The following is a 13,191-nucleotide window of genomic DNA, read 5'->3' on the forward strand; positions in this document are numbered from 1 at the left end:
ATATAGTATCGGTGAAGTGACACTTCCCCTGATGAAGCTGATACACAGCAGTGATACTATATTGCATGGTACATTGAATTCCACACTCTAGGACCCCTATTAATGGTATACCTTATTGTTTATATAATATAGTGACCTACTGTCTTCAACTCCCTGCAAATATACGGATCCAAAAGCATTTCATGTTTTCATCTGAAGCCACTGGTCTCAAATCTCTTCTTCACGGTTCATACTCCTGCCTCTACTTCCATTCCTGAGGGACCTTCTAATCTTTTCGAGGTCAAGTTTGAGGTCAAAGACATTTTGGATTCCACGAAGGTTTGAGGGAAGAATTTCTACTTAATCAATTGGAAGGGTTTTGGCCCAGGGAAGAGATCTTGGGAGCCTGCAGAGAACATCTGCGCCCCAATTGTCCTTGAAAGATTTCTATGTCGATCTGGCCAAAAAAGGAAGGGTTGTAAGGGGGTACTGTTATGGTGGGAACATGCACGCCTTTTAAGCGCTGTCCTACTCACCGTATGTTTTGCTTTGCTCCACCCAATACCTGACTTTCACTCTGAGTTGCCTTGTGCTGGTTGTGAGTCATAAAGGGACACGGCCAAACTCTGCAGAAATTTTTATCCACTCTGTCCTGCAGAGATTTGCTTCTCCAGCCTACCACCTGTATATCAGACGCCTCCACCCTCCATTCCTTGTCTGAATGTTGGTTCTTAGCCTGCTAGTACCTGGTTCAAGTGTATCCTTGTATTCTGTCTCCCGTTATTTTCTCAGCCTGTTTACTTGCTTTATTTGACATCTCCATTCCTGACTCCGGCTTTGTATAGTGACCCATGCTGCCTGCTCCAACCTTGGACCGTCTAACTACGCTTCTGTAACTCGTACTTGCATCGCTGACCCTCTAGTCAACTGCTACATTCTCGGGGACTGCCCTAGAGTAGTACCTGGTGTCTAACGGCAGCCCAGCCTATCCTCATCATCAGAGACACTAGTGAAGACCCGGTAGACACTTAGTCACACCTTCCAGGGTAAGCTCGGCCCATGGCGCAGTGGGTCCACACTCAAAAGTGTTACACATAATATATTGGGGCTGTATAAATAATAATAATATTATAAAATGTACTTTATTTTGAGATGCTATCAATATCATTAGAAGTTTCACTTAAAGTCTAAAAATAGTCACTTAATATTCATAAGCCTTTTAATAATGTTGTCTGCTTTGAACACTCCACCACAGTACACTGTGCCCATTGTAATAGAGTAATAGGTAATGGTCCTTAAAGTGTTACTTCCACAACTGCATTTCACAAAGCATAGAAAATGCATTTTATTGTTCATTTTATTGTTAAAATAAACAACATAAAAAAATCTCACTTGTACTTTTGTGTTTTTTTTCTTCCCCATCTGTCCCTCAGTGCACCCAGTTTTAAATAATGAATGGGCAGTCCTATTCTTACTTTGATAAAACAACATTTTCCAGGGGCACCCTGCTTCTCCTCAATGCTGCAGATCCCTTCCTCCATCTCATGTGTGCTCCTGAATAGCCTCACCTCTCTTGATTGATGATTCAAAGCTGTGCTGTAAACTGGATGACTGATGAATGTATAAAATAGCATAGACTTCCAACAAAGTTGTAATACCGTGCTCAGTTTAGCTGCATCCTTCACAGATATTTGCCACATCATCAAGCTAATCTGTGTTTATAACACACTCCATTCTTCTGTGTACTATATGGTCATATACATTATTCTGCTTGACCTATTTTATCTTCTGCCATCTACATCAACATAGCTGCAAGTGTGTTTTTACATAAATGATCTGTTAAAGGGAATCTGTCACCCCCTGGGAGATATCAGACCTCTAATATGGGCATACAGGTTATAGAAAAGTAAATCTATACATACCTGTATGGCCCATAGTAGAGATCTGATTGCAGAGAAAAGTAGTTTTATCTTTTTGGTTTTCAACAGGCTTGGCGTCCGGGGGATGCCAAGCAATGCCCGCCTATCTGATTATTATTCCCCTAAATCACCACCTGTCAGCCTAGTTACCATTTTCCCTTCCCCGAACGTCACGCTGGGATGTGCGCCTTCCTCACCTCCCGGCGCATGCGCAAAGCGCGGCTCTTATAGACCGTGCTTTTGACGCGCCCCCTGGGCCAGTGCTGTTTGGGGATTACCCGGAGCCGGATCTGATGGGGGTTGTAGTCTCCGAGTGGCGGCGACCCGGTCCGTGCCCAGGGTGTCAAACTCAGTGTGTGGCAGTCTTTACAGATGTTATAGTTGTTCTTAATGTCGACTACGCCACCCGTTGATTTGCGGTCAAAAGGCCGCCGCTGCAGCAGGGTCCGCTGAGGCTGGTGGTATATGTGCAGCTGTGGTAGTATAACCCCCAACGGGAGGGGTATAGCCTCAGGGGGTCAGGTGTAGAGGATGGTGGTAGTGGTGGTGCAGTGTGGATGGTAAGAAGACTCAGAGTCGGGCTGTGCAGTTCAGGGTTTTTACTTACTGCTGTTCTGTTGGTCACTCTGGCCTTGAGTGACCGCCCGAGCCGCGCTGCGTCCACCAGGTCCTGGACTCGGCCAACCCCCAAGCAATTCTGGAGCGTGGTCCTGAGCTCCCTTTCTGACTGTCCTCTCTACTGGCCGTTCCCACCAGGGGTCCACTTATGTCCGGCTCCCTCGGGTCTCCTGTTGGGTGAACCTTCTTTGGCTTCCCTGACCCTATGCTCGGTGTGCCTTCTTAGTGGACTTGGTGAGGGGCTGCTCCACATGTAATGTCACAACCTCCGGTTCTTAGTTGAGGGTAGTTTCTCTCCTCCACTAATTTGGGATCCGGTTCCCTTGCGTGCCAACCCTTCACCCTTCTGGTTGTATACTGGGTTCTTGGGGTTCCTTCTTCTCCCCCTCTGGGTCCTTCTCTTCTCCTCTCTCTCTTCTCTCTGCAGGCGCTCCTGGACCTCTCTCAGGACTGACTGACCCTCTACAGAAGACTGACCCTGATCTAAGATGGTGCCCACCTTATATACTCCCTCTATGTGTGAGCTCAGGTGACCAGCACCCAATGAGCTCCTAGCCTTACCCAGACTGCTCCCCCTATCTGCCCCTACACTACTGGGATGTTCCACCCCCCTCCCACTCCAGCCAGGGACAGACACTGTCGTACCTGCACATATACTGGTGGGAGTACCGTCGGTCTGTCCCCCGGAAATGGGATGTATGTAGTGTATGCAGCTATCTGAGCTCAGTCCCACACTCCATCCTTACCCGGGAGTGGAATACCACATCTCTGGCTTGAGGTGTAATACCCCTGTAGCAGCCGAGTCCTCAGGGTGCTACACTTTGTTTCCTCCCGGCCGGGTTTGTATGAGCACAGTGCCGCAGAAAACCTTCTTGTTATGCGACAGGAGTCACTGGAGCGGAAGTCACAGTGACTCCCCGGCGCCTGCGCAATAGAGCACTGCGGCACTGTGCTCATACAAACCCAGCCGGGAGGAAACGAAGCGCGGTCTATAAGAGCCGCGCTTTGCGCATGCGCCGGGAGGTGAGGAAGGAAGGCGCACATCACAGCGTGACGTTCGGGGAAGGGAAAATGGTAACTAGGCTGATAGGCGGCGATTTAGGGGAATAATAATCAGATAGGCGGGCATTGCCAAGCCTGTTGAAAACCAAAAAGATCTTAATTTACCATGCAAATAGACAGCGTGTCTGAAACTCTTCACACGTCAGGATGACAATCAGAGTGTCAGATATTAAACGTAAAACACCCCTGTAGTTTGTGTGCTAAATAGGCATAATTAAAAAAAATAATAATAATTCTTATTCCTATCAGGATTTGAACTCTAACACTGTAGTTTTAGAGGTTGAAATCTTACCATTAAACTATCCAGTCAAATGATACTAACTGATAGCTTTTCTTGTCTTATGAGATTTATGAGGTTTTGTGTTGTTCCAATACACACAAAGGAAATAAACGTGTACAACAAAACACGTGTATTTATAATAATTTTCTGAGAGAAATACTTCATTTTCTAGAAAAATTTCGAGGGTGCTAACATTTTTGGCCATGATTGTATGTAAATTATTAGAAGACTACATTGTGATTCGGGGAACAACCATTTAATTTGGAGACTCTCTTCTAATTACTCAGAATTTAAAGCTTTTTCAAATTATGTTTTTCCACCCAGGCCTCTTTAAAAAATTGTCTGTTACTCTGAGTGAAATGTACTGTATACTGCAATACATAGTAAACTGCATACAGATTATCTTTCCTTAAATGTTAATCTTGTGTAAATATGCTAAACCGCAGAAAACATAATTTTCATGGAATCGACTTGAAATAACTTGGCATTTTCCACCTTGGCATATTAAACCCCAGCTGGCGTAAACCTGATCTGCACTGAATATAATTAGTTCAGAATGAGCTTATGAATGTTCTGTAACATATAGCAGTGTCATTCATTTAAAGAGGACCTTTCATTGTATATTTAAATTTAAATAAAGTACCTCCTCCAATTGCTGCTGCTCCCCTGAATCTGGAAGAGATTTTCTTTTTCTTTTGTGCTCCTCTGTTCCAAAATGATTGCCCCTGGAAAGAAGTAGAAATTAAAATGTTCCCTTCAACATCTGGACGTGTACCACCGAACTCCTCTGTGGGTGGTTTCACCTCTGATGCTGACCAATCAAAACTCGGCCACACCCATAGAGAAGTTTTGTGGTACACTGCTAATTCGTTGAAGGGAAAATTTGCATCTTTATTTCCAGGGGCATAACTTTCAAATGTTGGAGCAGAGAAGAAAAAATTCTAGAATTAGTGGAGCAGCGGCAATTGGAGGAAGCAGTTCATTTAAATAATACAAAATGAAGCAAAGGTCCTCTTTAAAATCATACGCTTTTTCTCCTTTGGACAATGTTGTGTTTTTGAATGGTGGTAAGTAATGAGATGTCAATCTCAGATTGTTCCACTGATGTATTATTTGGGGGAATCATTCTCCAGCAATGACACCACCAGGGAAAGGAAGGGTTACAAAGGGCCAGGGGCGTAATGACTGCGGTCGCAGGGGTTACGACCGGGTCCGTGCAGGTGGGGGACTGCCAACGCCAGAAGAAACTTCAACTGGATGTGAGTCCAGTTGAAGTTAATAATGGCGCACAGACCTGTCGGATCCATGCGCGGCAATACACGCTGCCGGACAATCAGAGACAGCAGCTGATGTCGGCATGCACGTGACGGGGCCCATAGCAGTGACGTCATGCGCTCCCATTGCTTGCATGCAAAATTCAGCTGCCAGTTTCAGAAGAGGATGCCATGCAGCGGGGAGCAGAGGGAAGGTCAGTAGAATCTAGAATTTTTTTTTCTATGCATTAAAGAACAGCAGCAGAACGGGGAACATATACCAACATTGGGCCCAGGATAAGGGACATATACGAGGATGGGGTCCAGGATAAGGGATATATATCAGGATAATGGACATATTACCGGGGTGGGGATTATATATATATATATATATATTTATATTTATATATATAATTATATATATATCTATATCAGGATGAGGCCCAGGATAGGGGGGACATATATCAGGATGGGGTATTACTCAGAGAGGCAGCACAGAGACAAAAGGTAGCCCTGAAGGAGCTGCAGAGTTCCCAAGCAGAGACTGGAGTATCTGTCCATACGACCACAATAAGCTGTACACTCAATAGAGGTGGCCTTTATGGAAGAGTGGGCAGAAAAAAGCCTTTACTTACATTTTGAGTTTGCCAAAAGACATGTGGGAGACTCCCCAAATGTATGGAGGAAAGTTCTGTAGTCAGATGAGACCAAAATTAAACTTTTTTGCCACCAAAGGTAAAAGCTCTGTCTATCACCAAACCAACACAGCTCATCGCCTCAAGAACACCATCCCCATAAATGAAACATGGTGGTGGCAGCATCATGCTGTGGGAGGTTTTTCGGCAACAGGGACATAGAAAATGGTCCGAGTTGAGAGGAAGATGTATGGTGCAAAATACAGGGATATTCTTGAGCAAAACCTGTTTCAGACTGTCAGTGATTTTAGGCTGGGATGGAGGCTCACCTTCCAACAAGACAATGACCCAAAGCATTCTGTTAAAGCAACACTTGAGTGGTTTAACCGGTTCCCGACCGCCCACTGTACATAAACGTCGGCGCTTGCTGGGCTCTGTGCAGCGCCGACGTTTAAAAACGGTGGGTGGTCCCGCAGCGCTCAGGACCACCAGGGTCCTGCTAGCGCTGCGGTACCGGTTCAGAGCGATAGCTCTGACATGTGGCATCATGGAGACCTGATTGGATCAGGTCCCCATGATGTTAACCTGTTCCTATCTTCTAGATGCCGCGATCCATAGCGATCGCGGCATTTAAAAGATAGTGACAGCCGGTGGTCGGCGATCGGGACCCCCCACACACCTCACCAGCGGCGGGGATCCCGGTGCTGTGACCTCTGACATCATCGAGACCTGATTGGCTCAGGTCTCGATGATGTCAGCGTCACACCAGCCAATCAGAGAGATCACCAGGTAAGTTTGTTTTAGCAACAAACTTTCCCGAGCGATCTGCCTGATAAATACATTGTTTCTCCTCCGATCTCAGTGAGAGAGCAGAGGAGAAACACTGTGACAAGAGCAGTCAGCCTTGCCACAGTAAAAGTGAAAAATAAAAATCAAAAAAGAAAGTAAGATTAGGGTTAGTCAGTCTGTCAGATCAGTCAGTCCTGTCAGATCAGTCAGTCTTGTCAGTCAGTCCTGTCAGATCAGTCAGTCCTGTCAGTCAGTCCTGTCAGTCAGTCAGTCCTGTCAGATCAGTCAGTCCTGTCAGTCAGTCCTGTCAGGTCAGTCAGTCCTGTCAGATCAGTCAGTCCTGTCAGTCAGTCAGTCCTGTCAGATCAGTCAGTCCGGTCAGTCCAGTCCGGTCAGTCCAGTCCAGTCAGTCAAGTCCGGTCTCATCCTTTCAGTCCGGTCCATTCAGTCCGGTCCGTTCAGTCCAGTCAAAAAATATAAAAATAAAATGGCCCGTCAGACTTATACCGCAGAGGAGGTGCATGCCCTGCTATGTTCTGACACTGATGACAGTGTAATCTCAGATGGAGATATGGATTTTGAGGGCTTTAGTAGCGGCGACACTGAGAGCTCAGAAATGAGCAGTGATTCTGGTCCATCCTCAAGCCCAAGGACCAGTACAGCAATAGGGGCAAATAGCGCTACTGGAGAAACGTCTCCAAATCAGGGAACACTGCCCAGTACAAGCGCTGTCCCTGCTACTAGTGAATTGGCGCACGCCAGTGTACAAGGGGCTTTGCCACATGATCTAGCATTTCCCAGATGGGAGGCTTCGGATTTGGCTGCTCCATTCAGCCCTGATTTCAACGCCATTCCTGGTATAAATGTGGAGGTGGAAGATTTTGGACCAATTCATTTTTTTAATTTCTTTTTTACAGACAGCTTGCTAGGGCATATTGTCGTGCAAACAAATTTATATGCATCCCAATTCATAAGCCAGAATCCCCGATGTTACTATGCTAGGGCAAATTTATGGACACCAACTAATGTCACGGAAATAAAAAAATTTTTAGGACTTACATTTGCCATGGGGCTTGTTAAAAAACCAAGCATTCGATCCTACTGGTCCAACCACCCTGTTCAAGCCACCCCTATGTTTTCAGTCGTTCTGCCTAGGACCCGTTATGAAATGCTCATGCGGTTTTGGCATTTTAACGACAATAGTCAATGCCTGCCCAGAAATGCCCCAGAACATGACAGGTTATATAAAATTAGACCCATCATTGAAAATTTGTCAGAAAAATTCTTAAGCCTCTACACCCCAACACAAAATATTTCTATAGATGAGTCCCTTGTAAAATTCAAAGGAAGACTGCACCTCAAGCAATTTATCCGATCTAAAAGGGCAAGGTTTGGAATAAAGATCTATAAAATGTGCGAAAGTTCAACCGGATACACATTTTCTTTTCGCATATATGAGGGGAAAGATAGCAAACTAAACCCACCAGGATGCCCTACTTATCTGGGGACATCTGGAAAAATTGTTTGGGAGCTGATAAGTCCATTTTTTCAAAAAGGCTACAATCTATATGTGGACAATTATTACACCAGCATACCCCTATTTAAAAGTCTGGTTGAACACAACATCGGGGCTTGTGGGACCATCCGTAAAAACCGTCAGGGGTTTCCACAACCATTGGTCAACCAAAAGTTTCAAAAGGGGCAGTCAGGGGCTGTACGCAACGGAGAGCTGCTTGCCCTGAAATATAGGGATAAGAGGGATATTTTTGTCCTCAGCTCGATCCACACAGATGCCACAAGGGCCACTGTAGAACTAGGATCCACCACTCCGAAGCAAAAACCTGTGTCAGTCATTGACTACAACAAGCACATGGGGGGTGTGGACCTTGCAGACCAGGTTCTACAGCCATACCAGGTATCAAGAAAGTCCTATACCTGGTATAAAAAGTTGGTTATTTATTTGTTTCAGGTGGCCACATACAATTCTTTTGTGTTGTACAAAAAAGCAGGAAATTCAGATCCTTTTCTTGATTATCAAGAAAAGGTAATTGAAAATCTTGTCTTTCAAAGTGTTAGCCCCGCTCATCCATTAGAATCTGAGGATGTGAAAAGACTCACTGAGCGACATTTTATTGCACTTATTCCAGCAACGGAAACAAGAAGGAACCCCCAGAAAAGATGTCGTGTATGTACTAAGAGAGGAATGAGGCGTGATACCCGCTACTATTGCCCACAATGCCCATCATTGTCAGCCTTATGCGTCACTGACTGCTTTAAAATCTTCCACACAGAACCACGTTTTTAAACTGTAAAAATGTATCCAAATTTGTCATTCAAATATTTGGCTCATTTAGTGAATGACACATTCGAGTAGAGCTCACTTAATTTCCAGGAGGTTGCTTCTGGAAATCATCCATTGAGTTAAAATGGTCACTAAACCCATAGATGAATTCCCAGAGGGGAGTCATTTCCAAAATGGGGTCACTTCAGGGGGGATTCTTTAGTTCTGGTACTTAGCGCCTCTGAAAAGTGCCAGAACAGCAGAATCCCCCCTGAAGTGACCCCATTTTGGAAATGACACCTCTCTGGGAATTCATCTATGGGTTTAGTGACCATTTACCTATCTACTTATTTTCCCACCACTAGATTAATTTATACAGAGGAGTAGATTGTAAAATTCACTTGTTGGGGGTTTCCTCTGTTTAGGCACCTCAGGGGTTCTCCAAATGCAACATGACGTCCGCTATCCATTCCAGTCAAATTTCCATTCCAAAAGTCAAATGGCGCTCCTTACCTTCTGAGCCATACCGTGCGCCCAAACAGTGGCTTTGCACCACATATGGGGTATCAGCGTGCTCAGGAGAAATTGCTCAACACATTTTGGGGTCCATTTTTTCTGGCTGCCCTTGTGAAAATTAAAAATTTGAGGCTAAAGTAGCAGTTTTGTGTTAAAAATGTGTTTTTTTATTTTCACACTTCAACATTATAAAATTCTGTGAAGCCCCTGGGGGTTCAAGGTGCTCACCACACATCTAGATAAGTTCCTTGAGGGGTCTAGTTTCCAAAATGGGGTGTCTTGTTGGGGGTTTCCTCTGTTTAGGCACCTCAGGGGCTCTCCAAATGCAACATGGCGTCCGCTATCGATTCCAGTCAAATTCCCATTCCAAAAGTCAAATGGAGCTCCTTACCTTCCGAGCCATGCCGTGCGCCCAAACAGTGGTTTTGCACCACATATGGGGTATCAGCGTGCTCAGGAGAAATTGCACAACACATTTTGGGGTCCATTTTTTCTGGCTGCCCTTGTGAAAATTAAAAATTTGAGGCTAAAGTAGCAGTTTTGTGTTAAAAATGTGTTTTTTTATTTTCACACTTCAACATTATAAAATTCTGTGAAGCCCCTGGGGGTTCAAGGTGCTCACCACACATCTAGATAAGTTCCTTGAGGGGTCTAGTTTCCAAAATGGGGTCACTTGTTGGGGGTTTCCTCTATTTAGGCACCTCAGGGGCTCTCCAAATGCAACATGGCGTTCGCTATCGATTCCAGTCAAATTTCCATTCCAAAAGTCAAATGGCGCTCCTTACCTTCCAAGCCATGCCGTGCGCCCAAACAGTGGCTTTGCACCACATATGGGGTATCAGCATGCTCAGGAGAAATTGCACAACACATTTTGTGGTCCATTTTTTCTGGCTGCCCTTGTGAAAATTAAAAATTTGAGGTTAAAGTAGCAGTTTTGTGAAAAAAAGTTAAATGTTCATTGTTTTCTTCCACATTCCAAAAATTCCTGTGAAGAACCTGAAGGGTTAATAAACTTCTTGAATATGGTTTTGAGCACCTTGAGGGGTGCAGTTTTTAGAATGGTATCACTTTTGGGTATTTTCTGTCATAAAGGCCCCTCAAAGTCACTTCAAATAAGATGTGGTCCCTAAAAAAATGTTTTTGTAAATTTTGTTGTAAAAATGAGAAATCGCTGGTCAACTTTTAACCCTTATAGCTTCCTAACAAAAAAAAAATTTTGGTTCCAAAATTGTGCTGATGTGAAGTAGACATGTGGGAAATGTTATTTATTAACTATTTTGTGTGACATATGACGCGCCCCTGGGCCTGAGTCGCGCAGCGTTGCGCACGCGGGAGCCTACCCGGAGCCAGATCAGATGGGGGTAGTAGTCTCGTGGCGGTGACCCGGTCCGTGCCCAGGGAGTCAGACTAAGTGGCAGTCTATTAGCAGTAGATGGTGGATGACTACGCCACCCGTTGAATGCAGCTATGGAGCTGCCGCTGCAGGGCAGACCGCTGAGGCCGGTGGAAGGATGGTGCAGCGTGGATGGTATAACCCCCAACGGGAGGGGTATGGCCTCAGGGCAGCCGACGTGGATGATGGGGGTAGCAGGAACCATTCAGAGACGATGCGGTGTAGTTCAGGGTCTTTACTGGTGACAAAGATAGACCCTCCCGGAGTACTTGCTAGCAATCGGGGCCTGGTCAGTCCTTGAGCAGATGGGATCTCCCCTGGCCAGGCGGAGTTGTAGGCCTTCCCAACTAACTGTACTCTTCTGGCTACCTTGCTAGAGGCAGGTAAAAGTAGCCCACGTCCCTGAGTGTACCGTGTGGTGCTCACCCGTATGGCCGGTGACTTGGAGCCTTCTAATGGCTTCCGCTCCACGATGGCGGTGCTGGTCCCACGCGTGTGACCGTGCCTTCGGGTTTCTGGGCCAGAGGACCTGCAATCCCCTGCCGGTCGGTTTCTGCTGCTGGGTAGAGATTAGTCCCCACAGCCTCGGACTCCGGGTCCGGTGACACTTCTCAGTCAGGGCGAGCTCTGCAGCTGCCAGCCCCTGACTCCTTGTAGCACTGTTCCCACAGAGCTCCTGATGTTCTTTTCCTATATCTGCTTCTCTGTCTCTACTTCTTCTCTACTCACTAACCCTGCCTCAGCCCTAGGTTTATATGGGGGAAGTTCTTCCCCTCCCAGGACTGGGCAGGAGGTGTGGCATGCATAGGATCCCTGACCAAGAGACCTCCCACCTGCTCTCAGACGTAATATCTCTATCACTGTGGCAACCAGACCCCTGGGGTGTCACACATATCTCTCTGATTTAAGGGCATGAAAATTCAAAGTTTGAAAATTGCAAAATGTTCAAAATTTTTGCCAAATTTCCGATTTTTTCACAAATAAACGCAAGTGATATCAAAGAAATTTTACCACTATCATGAAGTACAATATGTCACGAAAAAACATTCTCAGAATCAGGGGAATCCGTTGAAGCGTTCCAGAGTAATTACCTCATAAAGTGACAGTGGTCAGAATTGAAAAAATTGGCCCGGTCACGAAGGCAAAAACAGGCTCTGGTGCGAAGTGGTTAAGGGGAAACTTTTAAATGTTTTGGAGTGGCCTAGTCAAAGCCCAGACCTTAATACAATTGAGAATCTGTGGTCAGACTTAAAGATTGCTGTTCATCAGAGGAAATCATCTAATTTGAAGGAGCTGGAGAAGTTTTGCCTTGAGGAATGGGCAGAAATCCTAGTGGCAAGATGTGGAAAACTCATAGAGACTTATCCAAGGCGACTTGCAGCTGCAATTGCCGCAAAAGGAGGCTCTATAATGTACTGACTTTAGGGGGTGAATAGTTATGCACACTGAAGTTTTTAGTTTTTCTGTCCTATTTGTTGTTTGCTTGACAATAAAAAGAAAGCCAAATGTTCACAGTTGTAGGCATGTTGTTTACATGAACTGATGCAAACCCTCAAAAAAACAGTGAAATTCCAGGCTGTGATGTAGCAAAACACAAAGAATGACAAGGGGGGTGAATACTTTCACAAGCCACTATATACACTGCTCAAAAAAATAAAGGTAATACTCAAATAACACATCATAGATCTGAATGAATGAAATATTCTCATTGAATACTTTGTTCTGTACAAAGTTGAATGTGCTGACAACAAAATCACACAAAAATAATCAATGGAAATCAAATTTATTAACCAATGGAGGTCTGGATTTGGAGTCACCCCCAAAATTAAAGTGGAAAAACACACTGCAGGCTGATCCAACTTTGATGTAATGTCCTTAAAACAAGTCAAAATGAGGCTCAGTATTGTGTGTGGCCTCCACGTGCCTGTATGACCTCCCTACAATGCCAGGGCATGCTCCTGATGAGGTTGCAGATGGTCTCCTGTGGGATCTCCTCCCAGACCTGGACTAAAGCATCCGCCAACTCCTGGACAGTCTGTGGTGCAATGTGACGTTGGTGGATGGAGCGAGACATGATGTCCCAGATGTGCTCAATCGGATTCAGGTCTGGGGAACGGACGGGCCAGTCCATAGCTTTAATGCCTTCATCTTGCAGGAACTGCTGACATACTCCAGCCACATGAGGTCTGGCATTGTCCTGTATTAGGAGGAACCCAGGGCCAACCGCACCAGCATATGGTTTCACAAGGAGTCTGAGGATCTCATCTCGGTACCTAATGGCAGTCAGGCTACCTCTGGCAAGCACATGGAGGGCTGTGCGGCCCTCCAAAGAAATGCCACCCCACACCATTACTGACCCACCGCCAAACCGGTCATGCTGAAGGATGTTGCAGGCAGCAGATCGCTCTCCACGGCGTCTCCAGACTCTGTCACGTCTGTCACATGTGCTCAGTGTGAACCTGCTTT

This window comes from Phyllobates terribilis, unplaced genomic scaffold, assembly GCF_046119375.1.
Source record: "Phyllobates terribilis strain yellow unplaced genomic scaffold, ASM4611937v1 Scaffold_5__5_contigs__length_657084704, whole genome shotgun sequence".
Taxonomy (NCBI): Eukaryota; Metazoa; Chordata; class Amphibia; order Anura; family Dendrobatidae; genus Phyllobates; species Phyllobates terribilis.